The following is an 18198-nucleotide window of genomic DNA, read 5'->3' as shown; positions in this document are numbered from 1 at the left end:
TTTTCTCCCGCCCGGTCAACGCTTGACCAATAATTTGCGACCAGTTTGTGTCTCGTCTTGCCCAATGTCGTCGTCACGCCCGCAGTAGCGCACCCAGGATCTCTGCCAGGGGGGGGGGGGGGGTTGACAGTTTGCCAATACCATCCAAACAGCGCTAATTTCACTTTCTTCGGGGGAAATTGTCAGAAAATGCGCTTTTTGCGAGTGTCCAGACGATTGCGCGTCTTACATCTTAGTTGCAGTACTGAAATGCGTAAGGAAAGAAAAGGGGTTAAACAAAAGAGGAGGTTAAGTCGGCCTCAGAGGGGGGGGGGGGGTTACAACCCCCGAATCACCCCCCGTCGGTGCGCCACTGCACGCCCGTATAAACACTGAAGCAAGCCAAGACGATCGCAAACATCAGTACAATGCCTCTCACCGTGTCGTTTGCTTCCGCCCTTGTGACCATGTCCGGCTATCGACACCTGCACGAACACCCGGTTTATGTGAGAAGCTCGAGTCACGATATATTGGCCCCTACAATGTCATAGAGCAGACCTCGCCGGCGAACTATCGCGTTACACTTGCTGATGCCCCAACTGACCGACGCTGCCGCGGAACAGAGATTGTGCACGTTGCCCGCCTGAAGCCCTTTCATCTCCGTTCCCCAGTGTAACGTGCGACCAGGCTGACCGCTTCCGTCCACGGGGGAAGAAGGTGTAAGCTATTATGCGGCCTTCATCGTCAGCTGTACAAAGCCATCATCAAGCATCGGCTCATGTTCGCTTTTGCGTCGGCGCGATTTTTCCATCTTGGATTGAAGCGTCGGCTCGACCGTGGTATTTCCATATATATATATATGAGAAAGAAACGTATGAAACGATATGTCAGGCGCCCGACTTAAGTCTGTATATATATCTATATATGTGCTGTGAGAACGATGACATGCTTAGGCGGCATCAGAGCCAATTATATACTGCGGACACCTTTCTGTGGCAATGAAGGGAAAGCTACTGAGGCAAAGCGCGCACAATTGAGAGCGCTTCTGTAAAGAGTCCCGCGTTTAAGTCCACGTTAGTGTAGAAAAGAATACATAAACCCTTTATTAGCAACAATGAAATAAAACAAAACACACCGCTTCGTGTAAAAGCTTGCTTATTTTTTGGCTTTTCCCTTCCGCGTCTGAGCAAACGCGTAACCGCCGCACGTGGAAGCTACGTCAATTCAGCGTCTCTTCCGAGCAACCAAAAGCGCTGTCAAATGCTTCCGCAATACTGGCATGGTAACACATTTGCAGCATCCACGTGCCTGTAGTTTTCCCTTCATTGCCACAGAATTTTTTCCGCGAGTATAGAAGAATAATACGAGGGAAGCGCGAGCAGTGGCGCGACTTACGCGCGAGCTGCGGCTTAGCGCCCTTCGGCTCGGCCGGACGAGACTGGAGCCTACTGGCGTGGACTGCGGGATCGAGCCGTTTCCCACATTGGTGCCCATGTAAAGGGCGTTTATTTGGGTCATATAGCGGCAGCGACCTACGCAGCACCAGCAGGTAGGGCGTAGCCAGAGAGTGGACTGGATACGAGCCACGCGATTGCAACGGGGCTATTCAGCGTGCCGATCTTGTTCCTCACGATCACCCCCCGGTATGGAAGAGTAGCCATCCTGGCGACCTAGGGAGAGTTCAGCGGATCGTACTACGGCTTGAGCCGGTCAATGTGTGCAGTCTCTCGCCCGCGACGACGGAGATCTAATGATGGTGACATGGGTTAAACCACGTAATTAACTGGTGATGTTTGCGCAACCACGCGGAAGGGCCCGTGGTACTTGGGAATGAGCTTCGACGAAAGGCCAGGAGCAGCAACAGGCTGGACCCAAAGCCACATGAGGGAGTCGATGGCGAAAGGGTGAGGAGGTGGTTGGAGGTCATGACGCTGTTTTAGGCGACACTGTTGAGCAGATGTCAACGAAGGAGCAGGTTGTCGGTATTTCTCGGCGTACTGAGCGATCGTGGCAACAAGTGAGTAGTGAGTGAGGTGAGTGTCATACAGTCGTAGTCGTCTCATTGTCCTCATGTCGTTATCGTCACGCTGTCATTGTTATACCTTCGTCGTTATTTACTCGACAGCACATTATGGTTACACCGTCATCGTTATATGCCTTTGTAGTTACACTTGAGGCCATTCTTTTTTTCGGCATTTCAATATCGTCACTGTGTTGGGGTGACACAGCCGTCGTCGTGCTGCCATACTGATGGGCGACGTTGGCAAGCGAGTGCCATATAGCAAAGTAGGAAAATATCATAGTATGCTGCATATAGCCAAAACTACGGAAGTCGTCGAATTACCACTATAAGAAATAAGCGTGACTACCGGAACACGGCGTGACACTAGCTTCTTATTACCGTCAACAGTCATCGTGAGATAAGTTTTCTCGCATTTTTTAGTATATTGTCGGTCGTGATCAAAATAATCATTCAATGTTCTGGTTAGAGTATCCGCCTAGCTACGCAGCCTGTGTATGAAACGGCAGGGGCCTACATATGGTGGTTCTTTCAAGTGTTCCACAGGAAAAAACAAAAACAAAAAGAAAAGACTTGGTACAATCTTTTTGGCGCTGCAGAGCTTTCATTCACAATGAGGGTGTTAAAGTTGGATAATCAATAACAAAAGTGCTTCTAATTCCGCAATCTCTGTTCTTAACCGATTTATTTATATCTCTTGCTTGTGTAATTTTTGTTCGTCACGTAAGAATATCGCAATTTTATTATTTTTGATGGTATTACGAAACGTTCTCTACGGCTACGATCTCTTTCAGATTAGAAGTACATGCAAACGAACATATATATATATATGCACAGGGTGTTTCACGTAATTTTCGCCAAGCTTTAACTATATACAAATGCAACGTAGCTGGATCGAACCAAGGTTATACGCAGATTATATTTTGCATTCCGCCTAGTTAGAAAATTGGTGTTCATTATTTGCTCAGCTTATCAATTGCTTTAATTAGATGAAAAGAGTCAATGACAAAATTGTAGAGCAACATGAGAAACTGCCGATGGAGCTTTCTGATGCAGAGTAGGTGCTGCAAAAATTTGTTTTTCCAAGCGTGAATAACCCATAAAAACACTCTATATATTTCGTCGCGAATCGCTATAATTAATTTTGTGGCATCCTAAAGTTTATTATTAACAGGGGGCTTAATTTTCTAGGTTATACCCAAATAACATCTGCCTAAACGTCATGTCTTAGAATGAATCGCGCAACACCGATTGCAATTACGCTAATTAAATGATTCGCTGACTACATAACCTCATATTCCTCGGGTTAGTAATTCGCCCTTACCGTGCAATTCGTTCCAACCGGATAATAATCATACCTCCGTTCTTGTTTACTGGTGAAACAGGTATAAGCACAACCGATTTGTGGTTGGTTTGTTTCCTGCATGGAAATAAAGAAGAAGCAATGACCATCTTGCTGCGTTAGTGTTGAGGCCCTGTAACGTAAAACTATTCCATATTGACCTGATTGCAATATTCTGACGTCACATTTACTTAACCACCTATGCAAGCATACGGAATTGACCCACAGCGTTGTTTGAACTGCGAATCAAACTTTCTCCTTGCTTATAGAAGGTCAATTTGTTTGCTTTCAAAGCGAATAGCATTGCCTACGTTGAGAGGTTTGCCTTGTCTTATTGGCTGTCAAAAGGCAAGCAGCGCACATAAGCGGAGGGGGTTCTGCTGGGGCCGAGTTAGCGTACTGAAAGTAGATAACCGAGTGAGGATAGTGGTGCCGGCGTCTGTGATTGTTCCGCTTCACGTTGCTGTGGTTGCAGTGGCTCGTTTAATATCGCGCGGCGGGCTACGGGCAAATGAAAAAATCACCGACGAATACGATACTCCCTAATGTGAAATTTTAGCGCAGCTCTATAGTGTTTTTATTTTGCAATATATTGAGGCATCGCACCGATCACCGCATCGACTGGCAGAGCCGCGACTCACGGCGCTTTATACCGACCGGCAACACAGTTGCCGCTTCCTGGCAACTGCAGCTTATCCAGCTGTAATATTTACCACGAAACGGTAGCGGCGAACACTATGCGCGAAGTCGAGCTTTCTGGTTACTGTTGTTTTTCTTTCTCCGCGCGGCCGCCACCTGGATGGATGGATTGCTAGCAGCGTCCCTTTAGATCGGGGCGGTGGGTTGCACCACCAAGCTCTTGTTATTATATTGCTATATTGCCCTTCAATGTTACTCTGAGCGGATGCGCGGACGTGAGTGCCATCTGGTGGTGCTTCAAGATGGCTTCCTCCGCTTTCCCCCCGTGCTCTCCTCGCTATCACTGTCTTTCCACCCCCGCTGCGCTCCGCGTTCACTCTTTCAGCCTTCGCTATGCTTGTTCGCTCGGTTACACTGAGGGACGCCGAAGCATGCTACGCTTACAGGCGCTTAAGGGCTGCGCTCTAAAAAAATCATGAGCCATTCCACTCTGTGAATGTGGATGACCAGCGAAGTTGCTTAGCGCACGGCACAGATGGGACACAGAATTTTGAACAAAGGTACGAACATATTTGTTGTCCTGATCAGTGGTCATCGTGACGAGAGGTACGCACACACATTCCCGTATCACCTCTGTTATTAAATCTGTCCGTCACGTAAGACAATTAATGGCTCATACCCCGTAAACGCGCCCTCCCCATTACAACGACACAAGAGTAGTGAAATTCTACGATGGAGTGATGAGAAGCAGCGGAGCCAGCTGTGTAAGAAGACGACGACGACAAACGCGTGAGCAGTGGCAGAGCGCATTCGCATGGTTTCGCCGAGAGGCGCCAGCAAGCCAGCTTTGGAGGACGACCAGGCTCGAGCCATTTCTGATGATAATAGTTTGTCCTCGTGGACGCTACAAAACCCCATCTACTAGCCGAAGACTGCTTCGCTGTAAAATGCACCTTACATGGTATTTCAGCGAATGAGGTTTGGCAAAGCGATGTCGTATACGTGCCGGAAGGGCTGAACAGCATCATTCTGCCACGAAAGCATTTTATTCTGACAAAGTGAGTTCATTGTCACCGACAGATGCGAGTAGCCAGTGGCAATACAATCGGCGGGCAGTCAAATTGTATTACTTTCGAGATGAGGCAGCCTCCTAATATTATAAAAAAATCTGTCATCATCACCATTGGCTAGAGCGTCGTCGTCGTCGGCTCGAGCGCTCGAGCGTCTTCTTCCGCAGCTGGCTCGTTGGCGCCCCTCGGGTTGTGCTCTTGCTCGTTGTCGAAACGTGCTCGAGCCACGGCTGGCGCGTACGTCGTCCTCCCCTGCTTCCACAGCCGGCTGCGTTGCCGCAAAACATTCCAACGTAGAATTTCACTTTTGTCGTCATAAAGGGGAGGCCACGTTTAGGGGGGTATGAGGCACTGCTTCAGGCGGTATGAGCCATTCACTGTCTTACGTAACGGACATATTTATTTTTAAACAAATAATTTTGAAGAATTTCGAAGAAGTGCGTAAGCCCGAGCGTGCGCTAATGGATGAGTCACCACCCTTCTCAAAGAGCCTTCGGAGCCGCGGTCAAAAACGCGAGAAATGTCTAGAAAATTCCAAGGCTTTGTTCATGCTAAGGGAGCACAACTACGTAAGAAAGTTCGAGAAATTCGACAAAAGCGCCGTGCGGGAATCAGCAGGGGGACCAGACCGCGCCGGTGAAGAAATGTGACGTCTTCACAGAAAGGGATTCCCCGGAAAGCTAGTTGACCAGTTCTTGAGCGTCTGAATTTGCGGAAGCAGTTAATTCCTTCCTCGAAATTTGCCTCCAGTTACGCCGAGATCGTCCGGCTGAAGACCAGCACGTGTGAATACGAGTGGACACTTTGTGTTCATATTCATTCTGTACTGTACGTGTTGTACTCTTAGTGCTTGTCGTTAATTATTTTCGAGAGTTTGTTAACACCCATCTGAAGTGGAATGTGTTGTGCCTACCCGAAGTGTGTATGTGTGTATGTAACTGCCTTGTTTGAAGAATATATTTTGTTGTGTTTTGACAACTCTGTGGGCTGTGACTCGGTCTTTGGACCACACCCGGCGTTCGCTGGCGCACCAGAGGGCCCCTTATTAATTGTCCTTGCTTTCGTGGGGCTATTTCAGCGGCTTTGGAATTTTGGCCGGCGTTGGCGCCTCGTTCACGGGGTGCGTGACACGCTGCAAGCCCCAGGATGCAGCAACAAAACCCGGCTATGACAGCCGCATTGTGATGCAGGCGAAATACAAAGACGTCCGTATATCATGCTTTGGTTGTGCGTTAAACATGTGCAGATGGTCGAAATTATTGAAGCGTCCCGTAATATGGCGAATCTCATAATTCTATTGTCGTATTGGCATGTCAAGCTCCAGAAATCAAATTTTAAGGCGCCTAAACTGGCTCATTGCGCGATGGCCTTGAAAAAACAAACGCGACGAGTGGTATAAGAAAAAAAAAAAAAGACAGGTGACCTGCTCTGAGCGAGCGGTGCATGGAAAGGGGAACAAGCGGCGTGCGCACACTGAAAAAGAAAAGCCGGAGACAGCGATGGAGGACGCTCGTCCGGTGTCTAACGGATTGCGCCGTAGGCCTTGGAAGTACGCTATGGCCTCGGATGCTTGCCAAGCGAGAAAGGAGGTGCGTCGTGAGAAGCGATGGGAGCAAGGCGTTCGACCGCAAGTGCTGCTTTCCCCTGCTGAGAGGACGCAACGTAAAGTCGAAGAGAAACGTCGTTGGCGTGCGTCTGACTCCGCTATACGATCGGACAAAGCCGCAGCTAAGCGTCGAAAACAAACCGAAGAAGCCGAACTGCGAAGTAAGCAACGCGACGATGCGATAGGACACATTGCCAAGCGTGCAGCAGGTCTTCACCTTCACGTGTTGCAGGAGTGTAACATGCTGCCGAACTGTTTAATTCAAAAGCATTATGTGCCCCATTTCGCGAAAATCCGGCGTTGTCATCGGCGGTGTGACCGAAAGATCGTACGAACAATGGCCGACGGCATGAGTAGTAAAACATGGAAAAGTTATCGGATTGACGCCATATGTGCCAGGCAGGTTTCTGTAAACAATGTCAAGTAATGGAATCGATAACAATATTCAGTACATTTTGGTCTGGGTGGGAATCGAACCCCGACATTCGGGTTGCGAGACGAGCGGCTTCCTAGATGTCATGGTGGCTCCACGGTTACGGTTGACTAAAGTTGGGCCTAGTGCATGCCATTGCACACGTCACGTCCCTGTTACATCACTGCCTCCAACACGTCATTTGCTCTTCGGATTTCATCGGTGCTGTGTCTACTGCGAGGCACTCTCTACGCCAAATCATGAATGTATAAAATGAGGTGTGCCGAGGGCGAGCGTAATAGCACACGTCATGTTGCTGACTCCCGCGCGTTACTTGCTTTTCCGATTTCATCCTTGCTTTGTCTACTGGGATGCTCTCCGAAGCGTCTACGTCAGCGGCAGCTGTGAAACGTGGTTGCTCACGGAAGCAGGCCTCAGAAAACAAAGCAAGGGAACGCAAAAAATGCATCGTTCTGCAGCAAAATGGTCCGAATATTTCCGGTTTGTGGACATCGCATACGGAAACACACACACACCGTTTCAGCGGAAACAACTTGACTGCATGTCGAAAACATAAATCGAAAACATTTAACGTCAGCGATTATAATGCTTTCGCATTCCCACGCGTAAGCAGTCTTAAGTGAATCTGCATATGTTTTTTTTTTTTTTTGTTACGATGGCGAAGTTACAACATGATTATCATACACTGTATCGTGCTGGGTGATGCTGACCATGACACGTGGTGCGCACTCGCTTGCGCATCGATCACTGATGTCCTATATAAGCACTAACAATCAAAAATCAAAAGCCCCGTTCTTAAAGAAAGATGGTTCAACGCGAAGCTTTCTCCCATGCAAATCAAGGTCAAAGTCTGAAGCCAACGATCACGCAACGAGCCCAAGAAATTCTGAGTGACCCGATGCGATGCATATGTCATTTAATTGCTTGTTTAGGATTGTACTTGTTGAAAGTTGATGTTTAGTGAAGAAACATTTCGTTAAGTTGCATAGCCTTTGTTTTAGATCATGTAGCCATTGATTACACGCACATACGGTCACTTTCACGGACGACTGTACACTTGGACAGTATAGCTTTGTGATCGCTGTGGTAGACGGTCAGAGGCTCTGCCGTTGCCGATACACGGGATCGGCCTCACGGGCACAATCGCGCTCGCGCTTACGTTTGCGTACGGCAGCATATTCTGCCGTGCGCTGCACCCGCGTACTACCCATGGCGACGGCCGTGAATTCATTGCGTGACGCGCGTAATGCAATGCAGATATATACCGTTCTGGGTAGTGTGGCGTTGCAGATACGATTGATCTTATCGGTACAACTGCAAATGTAAACTGTAGTGTTCCACGATACGCATCTCTTGCGCCGTTGTTCTATTGTGTGCGCAGATGCGCAGATAGTTACATTGTGTAAGTTGGCTTTCCTGCAGTGCGTTTTCGGCGCTCATGGACGAATCAGTCAGACATAGAAAGCTTCGCTTTAATACCACAGCTGTATTGCTGCTTCCGCATTCAGCGGTGACTGTCACAGTCTCTTATCAGCCTATTTGTGGCTGATATATAGTGCTAGAAGTGGCTTCCACGGCGGAAGCAGCTACGACGCTTGGTCTGTACCAGGAGCGCTCTAACGTAGAAAGATTCCAAACTGTTTTAATTCCAAACTCCTGACGTCAAATTTACGTAACCACCGACGCTAGCATAGGGCGGTGAACCGCAGCGTTGTCTGAACAACCCAATCAAACACTCTCCTCCTTTATAGGAGGTCACCTTTGTTCGCTTTCAAAACCAATAACATTGTCTACGCTCAGCGGTTTTTCTTATCTAATTGGCTGACAAGAGGCGAAGAACTCGCTCTAGTGGAGAGGGATTCGATGGGGTCGAGCCAGCACAGTGAAAACACAAAGAGGGTGGTGCCGGCTTCCCCGATTGGTCCGCTTCGCGTTACTTAGCTTGCGGTGGCTGGTCGCAAATTGCGGCGGTCGAAATGCTGTTAAAACGGATCCTCAGCAATGAAGAGTTGGCAGAGCGATGTCGTATGCATGTCGAAAGGACTCGATAACGCTTTATTGCCACGCAAAAAGGTTTATCATGCGCAAATAAATACATGCTCACCGGCAGGTGTGAGTAGCGAGGGCCTGAGCGATCGGCGGGCAGCCATCTTCTATTCCTTTCGGAACGGGGCAGTCTATGGCTATTCAGAAATTTTTTCAGTTTTGTTCGGAATATTAATGCATTTTTTTTGCGTACACGTCACTTTCACGTGGTGAGTTTTCGCAGTTTTGTGAGGTCACGTGAAAGACAGGCGAAGTGGGCGTAGCCAGAAAACATTGCGCGAATAGCAGAGGGCTAATGGTGAAAAGGCGTCGAATCAGGAATGATTATTTTTTGTGCGGTTTAATCATGCATAATCCGTGTGTACACGTTATACCAGATGGGGAGCTATCGCTGTTTTCGTGACGTCACGTGACAAACAGGCGAAGTTGGGAGTGGCCAGAAAATTATTTGACCAATCCTGGAGGCTGATTGCAGAAATTGGAATCAAAATAGTTTGGAATCATTTTAGGGTATAGCGCCCACGAAATCCTACAACTACTCAAACTACCAGACCATCTACGGCTAACAGGAAATTTTCAGAAGAGCTAGTGCCTTTTCAAGCGAAATTTCGAAGTATGAGTACAAGCAACTAAGCCAACAACACCGCTGACAGAAGCTGCTAAAAACGCCAGGCTACTGACTGCTGCCGGGGATGAGGCACCGGAAGTCGTCAATAAATTTACGTTCACTGAAGGCGAAGGCAAGTAAGACTACGACTATGGTGAAAAAATGTGAAGAGTACTGCGCAGAACAGCAAAACCAAGTCTACGAAAGATACGTCTTCAGAACAAGGATGCAATACGAAGGTGAACCGGTGGCGCACTTCATACCAGACGTACGCAAGCAAGCAAGGTATTGTAACTTCGGTCTACTTTCCGACTCAATGATTCCGTAACCAAATTGTGTTTGGTGTCTGGAACAGTAAACTAGGAAAAAAATGGCGAGAGAGAAGAATTTCACGCTCCAAAAGGCAGAACACTTGTAAGGTCGCAGCGGTTGCGAGCAAACAAAACGAAGCATGGTAAACTAACGATTCAAAAGTGGACGCTGCCGAAAAAAGCTACCCACGCCGCTTCCAAGGCCTCAAAACACGTTACACTGTTCCAAGTGCAATAGAAGACACGATTCGAGGAAGTGTCCCGCCTTTGGCAAAATCTGCCGCGCTTCCGCAGGCCGAAATTATTTCGCGGTTTGCGGCAGAAGCATAAGGTCGGCGAAGTGCAACATGAAAATGAAGATTTCGAAATCTTGGATGTCACCGTATCCGGAATCAAGAAAACGGACTGCATTGTAAAGGCCCAAGTTAGAGAAGAACAGGTTGCATTCAAAGTAGACACTGGCTCCCAAGCCAGTCTATTACGACTGTCGGTGTAGAACTAATTCCGAACATAGCCACGCCTGAAGCCAAGTAATTCCGTTTTACGATCATATAGCCGAAATGCAATCATGCACAGCGGATTGACCACTCAAACGCTCGCGATCAACGATCGTCGATGCCTCGGAGACTTCGTTGTGAGGGAGAGCCAGCTCATCTTAGGTCTGGAAATGGCTGAATCCCTAGCACTACTCTCCCGTGCTGTCGTTTCCGTGACCACAGACAATTTCGCCACCTCTCAGAAGGCACTGGCTGCTCGAAATGAGAGTATCGGTTGGTGCTTCCTGACGATGCAGTCCTGGTTATCCACGTCGCGCGTCGTGTCCCCTTGGTGTTACGGGAACACTGCGGAAAGAACTCCTGTGCATGGAAAACGCAAACGTAATTCACAATGTAGACTAACGTACTGACTGGGTAAGTCCCCTTGTTATTGTGAGTAAAAATACAGTAGCCTGAAGGTGTACATGGATCACAGAAACATAAACGCATGTTTCAAGCGCGAGCACTACTAGATGACACAACGCGATGATATCGATACGGAGCTGCCTGGTGCAAAATTCTTCAGTCGCATCGACGCTAACGTGGGGTTTCACTGAATTCCACTCGACGAGGCCACTTCAAAGGTGTGCACGTTCGCCACGCCTTTCGCTCGCTACCACTTCCTTTGACTTCCATTTGGAATCGCATCTACACCCGAAGTCTTCCAGAAAGCTCTCAGCGAGATTTTTGACCCTTTACCAGGAGTAAGGGCATACATTGATGACATTCTAGTGTGGGGACCTTCTAAGCGGGAGCATGACGATAGTCCTAAAGTCGATCTGTGTGCAGCACAACGTGCAGGGCTAACCTTCAACTTGGCTAAGTGCAAGTTCGGAGCACAGGAAATAGCTTTCTTTCTTGAGCGATGTGATCAGTCAAGCGGGAATTCGTCCAAACCCAGCATTAGTAGGCTGTTTAAGGCTCAGCTTCGCTAGCTCACAGGATTATGTGCCATTGCGCTTGGACCCTTTCTGCACTACCGCCAGGCTCGGCCCACATTTTCTTTACACGACCCACGGACTAAAGGGTGGCTTAAACAGCTCGGCTGTTAAAAACGTTATTCGCAAATCGAGGAAGAGGCGATGGCAATTGCATACGGTTGTGAGACGTTCCAACAATTTTTGTGTATGGCAGAAAATTTTAATCGCTACCGATCACAATCCATTGACAGTCATTACGTCCAAAGACATTGGGAACATGCCCCCAAGCCTTCAGCGTTTTTTTTTCTTCGTCTGTTAATATACGCGTATGTTCTACAGTTTGTGCCTGGCAGAAAATTGCTGCTTGCTGACATGCTGCTAAGGGCTACACCGGCTATGTGTGGAGGCACTACTAATTTCGGCGATATTCAACTTCATGCTGTTGCTGTTCTGTCGTCCTTAGTGAGCGAAAGAACGAAACAGCTCTTGGTGCAGGAGACCTATAACGACCCTGAGCTGCGTGCGGCTGCAGAAAGCATGTCCTCAAAGAAAGACATCGAAGGAACACTCGAACCATTTGCTTTGGAACTTTCAGTGGTTGACGGAATTTTCCTGAAAGGCAGCAAATTAGTTATTCCAAAGAAGCTGCGAGTGCACACGCTCAGGCGTATTCACGAGGGTCATCTAGGCCTAAATATGTGCAAATCTAAGGCAAGGCGACTCCTGGCCTGGTTTGAAGTCGAACATTGCAGACATGGTACGGCAATGGGGCAACCTATGCATACAAACAGCCGAACGAGCCTCTTCTGCTACGAACTCCGTCTGATCACCCCCGGTAACCAGTGGGCGTAGATCTCTACTATTATGCTGGATCCATGTATCTTGTAATCTTTGACGCTTATTCGCTTTTCCCAGAAGTCTAAAAACACGACGACACATCTGCAACCGTTGTCATTGACAAGTTGGCAGCCATTTTGCAAGGAAGGAAATCCCGTGGAAGTTTGCACGAACAACGGCCCCCAGTTTTCAAGCCACTAATTCACCGACTTCGCCATACGGCACGATTTTTAACACGTAACTTCGCGCCCAGAGTTTCCCAGTTCTAATGGGCTTGAGGAAAAGGGTGTTCAGACTATGAAGCGGCATCTTAAATAGACTGGGAACGCACATGAATATATTTGGCTAGGTTTACTTGGGTACCACACTGCTCCATTGCAGTATGGTCGTTCACCGGCAGAACTTCTGCAGGGCAGGCACCTACGCACGCTGCTTCCCGACTTCAGCCAGCAGCCTAAGCCCTCCGTAATGAAGCGCCAGCAGCATTAGTCAGGGCAGCTGCTGCACCCACTACAAGCAGGTCGGTCGTTCGCATGAAAGGCCAAGCCTGGTCGCAAAAGGCGAAGCTACGGGGAAAAGTAGCCCCTAGGTCCTGCAACATTGCAACATCTGAGGGCAGAATGCTGCAGCGAAAGCACCAACGTCTGCTGGTGAACTCGAGGGCATTTGGGCGCTCCAGCTACAGCGACGACACTGACAGTGACGTCGAAGATCGTCACCGACAACGGCTGAACCACGACGTTTATCATACGGCCCCAACTTCGAACAATTGCAGCGGCCCGTCTCTCTGTACTGTTTGTTACACTGATGTTGTATGCTGCTTGTAGAGTTGTTTTTTTTTTCTTTGAGGCCTTGGTAAAAAATATAAAGGAACAGATGGGAAGATGTCGTTTTCTGGGTCATGCTGACCATGGCACGTGATGCGTACTGTGTTGCGCATCTACCGCTGATGGCCTATTTAATCACTGTCAATTAATCCCGCAGTGGTATTGCTGCTCGCATATTCACCAGTGACTGCCGGTCTTTTATGAGCCTGTTTATGGCTGATGCCTACACTAAATAGATTACAAACACGATTACAATGACCACAACACTCGTGTCGACCAAGTAATTGCGTTTGGCGGGTTAGTCTGTTGCATAAAAGAGACGGCTCACTGATGAGCACGATTCATGGACCGCAAACACTGACACGTTTTGGAGTTTCCTTCGCAGTGACTAGAACTACGACACTGGCGTGTGTAGGCGCTGTGGTCTTGATAGTGACTGCAGTAACTGTCGTCTTGTAGCATTGACGCTGATTTGAAATGCGATGGTGATCCTCGATAAGAGGCGTGACAGCGTTGACGAGTGAAATAAGCAGCAAGGCAAGATTATCAGGGATCATGCCTCAAAGCTATTGGTGGGGGCGCAGCTGCTGTCTCTACGGTTGTGCTAGTGGTGATATAATGAACGATATGATTGACGGACTCCGCTAGCTTGTGCACTAAAAAATTTTGTTATGTCGCTGATATGGCGACGAAATGAAGGGGTATACGTGTAGGACGAATAGTTCGCGAATAGCCGGGCTGTGAATGTCCTGCCCGTGCCGTTGTTAGGCTGCCCCATGCTCCGAAGTAGCTGTGATGTTTGCAAGTGACCGAATGCATCACCTATTAGCAGCCGTAAAGGCGACTTTGCTTACAAGGCGCCTTTGCGTGCGTCAACACCACCTTGAAATTTTTGAACAGTGTGATTGGATGGGGGCGCGGCGACAACGTCTGAGCTTGCCATCAAAAGGCGACATCTTGTGCAGGTAGTTTGCGTGTTGGGTGGTTGCCTCACAGGCCGAAGTCAGCGTCCAATATGGTAAAGCACACGGCAAAAGTTCACAGCCAAAACGGCCTTAATACGTTAGGGATACAGATGGTCACCCAGCTGCTGTAAGGCTGAACATCACCAGGGGTATGGCATGGCGATAGAATGCCACAGAATGGAGCCACAATAAAGCTGAAGGAAAAAAGAACACAAAAAAAACGAGGACGCCTTTAGGTATAAGTTGTCTAATTTTATTGGTATATTCCACCGGGCTGGAAGCGTTCACTACCAAGGTTGCGACGAAGATTTTAAGTAATCCCGGGAACTCTGGAAGGTGTGAATGCGCATGTACGAATGCTCATGGTGATTTTAAAAACTGAAATGCTTTTAAAAGTTTTCGGTGCTTAGTTTTCTTGTGATGACATAGAGCTGAAAATTGCCAGCCGTTCATCTCTGCATGCATCATTTACAGTATTGTCACACAGATGTCCTACCTTTGATGCCTATTTGACACTTAGATTAATTTGTGGTAGGCTGATATTTCCTGCGATAGTGAAAATGGCACGGAGTAGTGATAAATGATCATTACCTTTACTAGTCTTGTATTTTCTGGACATCCTCGTTGAATCTCAGTCAATATGCAGGTTCCATTTTTGCATGTACCAGATTTTCTTGTAAGTTCTTCATTATACCCCGGAGCTACAGTCTGAAATATGAACGAAAATACGTACTAATGACTTTCAGTGATGAATATATTGTGAGATAGGATTTGGATAATGTATTAGCTTCTTAGGTTTAAGATATGCAGCTAGATATACAGCGTGTCAGAACTATCTTGCACCAAGCATTAAAAATGTGCATTTATCACGTAGCTGGACAGAACCAAGGTATTGTTGTTGCCGTCGCTTGGAGATACACAGATTATGTTTTGTATTCCGCCTAATTTCATAATTACTACTCATTATTTGATAAATTTCTTCAATATTATAATTACATGAAACGTGCTAATACGAAAATTGTAAAACAACATGAAAAACTCCCGATACATCTTTTTATTGCTCAGTACGTGCTACATAAAAGTGTTTTTCGGAGCGTGAAAGAAGCCCGCGAATACACTTAAAGTGCCTCGAGCGGCTAGTCGCGCAGTAATATTGCTTGTATTCACGGGCTTCTTTCACGCTCATAAAAAACTTGTTATGTAGCACGTATTCAGTGACAGGAAGCTGTATTGCAAGGTTTTCATGTTGCTTGACAATTTTCTCATTGACAATTTTCATCTAATTATAATATTTGACAACTTGAATAATTGATTATGGCTATATATGTAATTAGGCGGGATGCAAAAAATAATCTGAGTATCTCGAAGCGACGACAAACAACATTACCTTGGCTTTGTCTAGCTACGTGGAATTTGCATATTTTTGAATCTTGATGCGTGGCAGTTGGGACATACGGTATAGTTCTGAACCAAGAAAGCAGAGATATACAAATTGTTAAAGCGAAGATTTTCTATGGCAAAAGTACCTGTGTGTTCATTCGGTGAAATCGGGCAGGGTGAGAATTGAGTAGGTTTGCGTACTAAGTAAATGAACAAGCATGGTGTCACATGCGCACAAATAAACATGAACACCTGTCACTCGATGACCGTGGACACTCGTTGTCAAAACACCGGAGTGTGGCGAGTGGTAGCAGCAGCGAGCAAATTGACCTTCGTGCTGACTCTCACTTCAACTCGAACTGAGCGGCGAGAACACAGCGCACACGAAACTATCAGCCCTCGTCGCGCTTAGAGTCTGTATACCATCGCACATCGCTTTCAATATAGGACCCGTGCGCTAGCACTTAGCCGCTCCATATGGAGACCCCAATGGAATATAATTCCTCCTGGTGCCTTGCGCGCGATGGAAGACTGCGTGCTTCCTCCCCGCCTTTCTCCCTAGCGCGCGTGAGATCGATCCACCATCAAGTCACCCTCGCACGATTTCACATGGACGTTATACGCGACATCCCGGCGCCCCCGACGCGGACGGCGGAAATGCGCTTGGAGGGTCCATATATTGCCCATCTCAATAATAACAAGAGATCTTGTTCGGCGTCCATTCCCCCGTCCTCGATAAGACACCTGTCACCACTCATCACATTCAGACCGATGGCTGAAGCATCGCTCTCGGGTGTCCGTACTGAGCGTCTCCCACCGAAGCAAGGGCATTGAAAAAAAATCTCTCTGACGGCAGTATGCTCTCGTCAAGTCACACGTCCTTTCAAGTGGTTATTGTACAGGAAAAGGGACGGCTCAGTACGCGTTGGCGTCGACTACCGTGCCATCAACAAAATCAAACGCAAATACCTTTATCCCTTGTCGCGAATTGATGACGCGTTGGACTCGCTGCAGGGCACTGATTACCACACGAGTCTTGCAACGAGAAAACTGCATTTTCCAGCCCGGATGTGCTCCTTGAATTCAATGTGTTGCCTCTGCGACGCTGATACACGCCTTTAACAATCGAGCGCATGATAGGCAGTGTCTTAGGCTGTCACCAATGACAGCCCTGGCTGTGCTGTCTTGACGGTAAGCAGTCTTTTCTACAACATTCTCGCAACAAATCAAGTACCTTGGTGAAGACCTAGCCTGTTTTTCCAAGGCTCGACTGTAGGTGAACACAAACATATGCTTCTTTGCAAGCAAGACCATCAAGGCTGTGGGATACTCTGTAGGAAAGGTATTCGGCCAGATCCGGAGATGATTCCGCTACTCTGTACTTAACCCGCCCAGAACGTCAAAAAGACTTGCGCAGTTTTATCGCCTTCACCTCCTACTTCCATCGATATTTAGGCAAGTTCGCAACACTTGCGTCCCCGCTTCATCAAGTTCTTGCAGCTACCGTACTCTTAGTTTCGACAAAGCACTGCAAACCGGATTTCCAGGGTATCAAATGAGCCCTCATGTCCGAGCTGGTACTGTGTCACTTTAGTCTCTACGCTGAGAACACGAGTGTCTTACCCACTGGGCTTAACACCCATGCTTGCAAAATGCCTATATATCTTAACAATATGAATGTGTCTGGATAGTCTTGCAACACAGACAGATCCGTGCAAAATACACAGTCAATTGGTTGATATGGATCATAAAGAGTGATGGTGAGGGTTACATGAGTCTGATCTCGGTTGATAACAGTTCGACGCGGATAGATAAGGTGCTAAAGAGCGATAAGGGCTTAGAATCGTCGGAGCAATCCTGATCTGGTTGAAAGCGACTGATAAGGGTCGGATTAGGTCTGATAACGTTGATTAGGAAAGAAAAGCGATAAAAGTGTCGGATATATTCCGATAAGGTTCATCCGCTTCATCTGATAAGGCCAATAAAACATACATTTAATTAACCGTGTACTGCTTCGTCATTCACGGTAAACAGCATGCGTCACGTCGTATACGTGGAGATAATCAAGTGGCACAATGCTTACGTATACTTAGACAACTCCTGTGGAGGTTCTGCAGGTATAATTTTGTTTACGAACCACACGGGTAGGTAGAATACGTCCGAAAAATACATATGTGTGCAAGTTCTAGAACATAACCAGATAATATGAATAATGGTGTAGTTCACGCACCATGCAAGGATCGCCATTTTTTGCAGTCCATTGCGTCCCGTTAGGTTCCGTACACGAGCACGTTTGATATGTTCCTATAGTAATCTGAAACGGAAGCGAAACGTGCAGATAGTAAAAGCAATAAAGAAATGCTCCCTATCCCGCGGCAATGTTCTTTCAAGCAGGAAGAACTACCTTCAGTCTTTGTCATCATCATTAACAATATTTTCGTACAGATAACTATTTTAATGGCAAGAGTAGGCACACATGCATGGAAAACGACGAGCGATTCCCAGATCAATGTCACTTTTATATCTTGTATCGCTTGAAATATTTCTACTGCAAAAAGCTGCACATGCATTGTTGCGCACGACATCCTTATATCACCTTTGTTTTGCCTCTATTAATGCGCACAACGCTGAAACGATTCCGCCCCAATTATACAAAGAATTAATTTAGCGCTGCCACATA

At 47.3% G+C, this 18198-nt stretch overlaps 1 long non-coding RNA gene across 1 annotated transcript; it reads right to left on the bottom strand.

Annotated features, from left to right (window-relative positions):
* Window positions 1-3323: 3323 nt before the first annotated feature.
* Window positions 3324-17833, bottom strand: LOC125944597 (uncharacterized). Its single transcript, XR_007466298.1, has 3 exons — window positions 17749-17833; window positions 14730-14846; window positions 3324-3419 (listed from the first exon to the last, which is right to left on the bottom strand). It is a non-coding gene; the product is annotated as an uncharacterized LOC125944597 (long non-coding RNA).
* Window positions 17834-18198: the final 365 nt, after the last annotated feature.

This window comes from Dermacentor silvarum, chromosome 4, assembly GCF_013339745.2.
Source record: "Dermacentor silvarum isolate Dsil-2018 chromosome 4, BIME_Dsil_1.4, whole genome shotgun sequence".
Lineage (NCBI taxonomy): Eukaryota > Metazoa > Arthropoda > Arachnida > Ixodida > Ixodidae > Dermacentor > Dermacentor silvarum.
The sequence above is the reverse complement of the archived record's forward strand: the minus strand, read 5'-3'. Positions and strand labels throughout refer to the sequence as shown.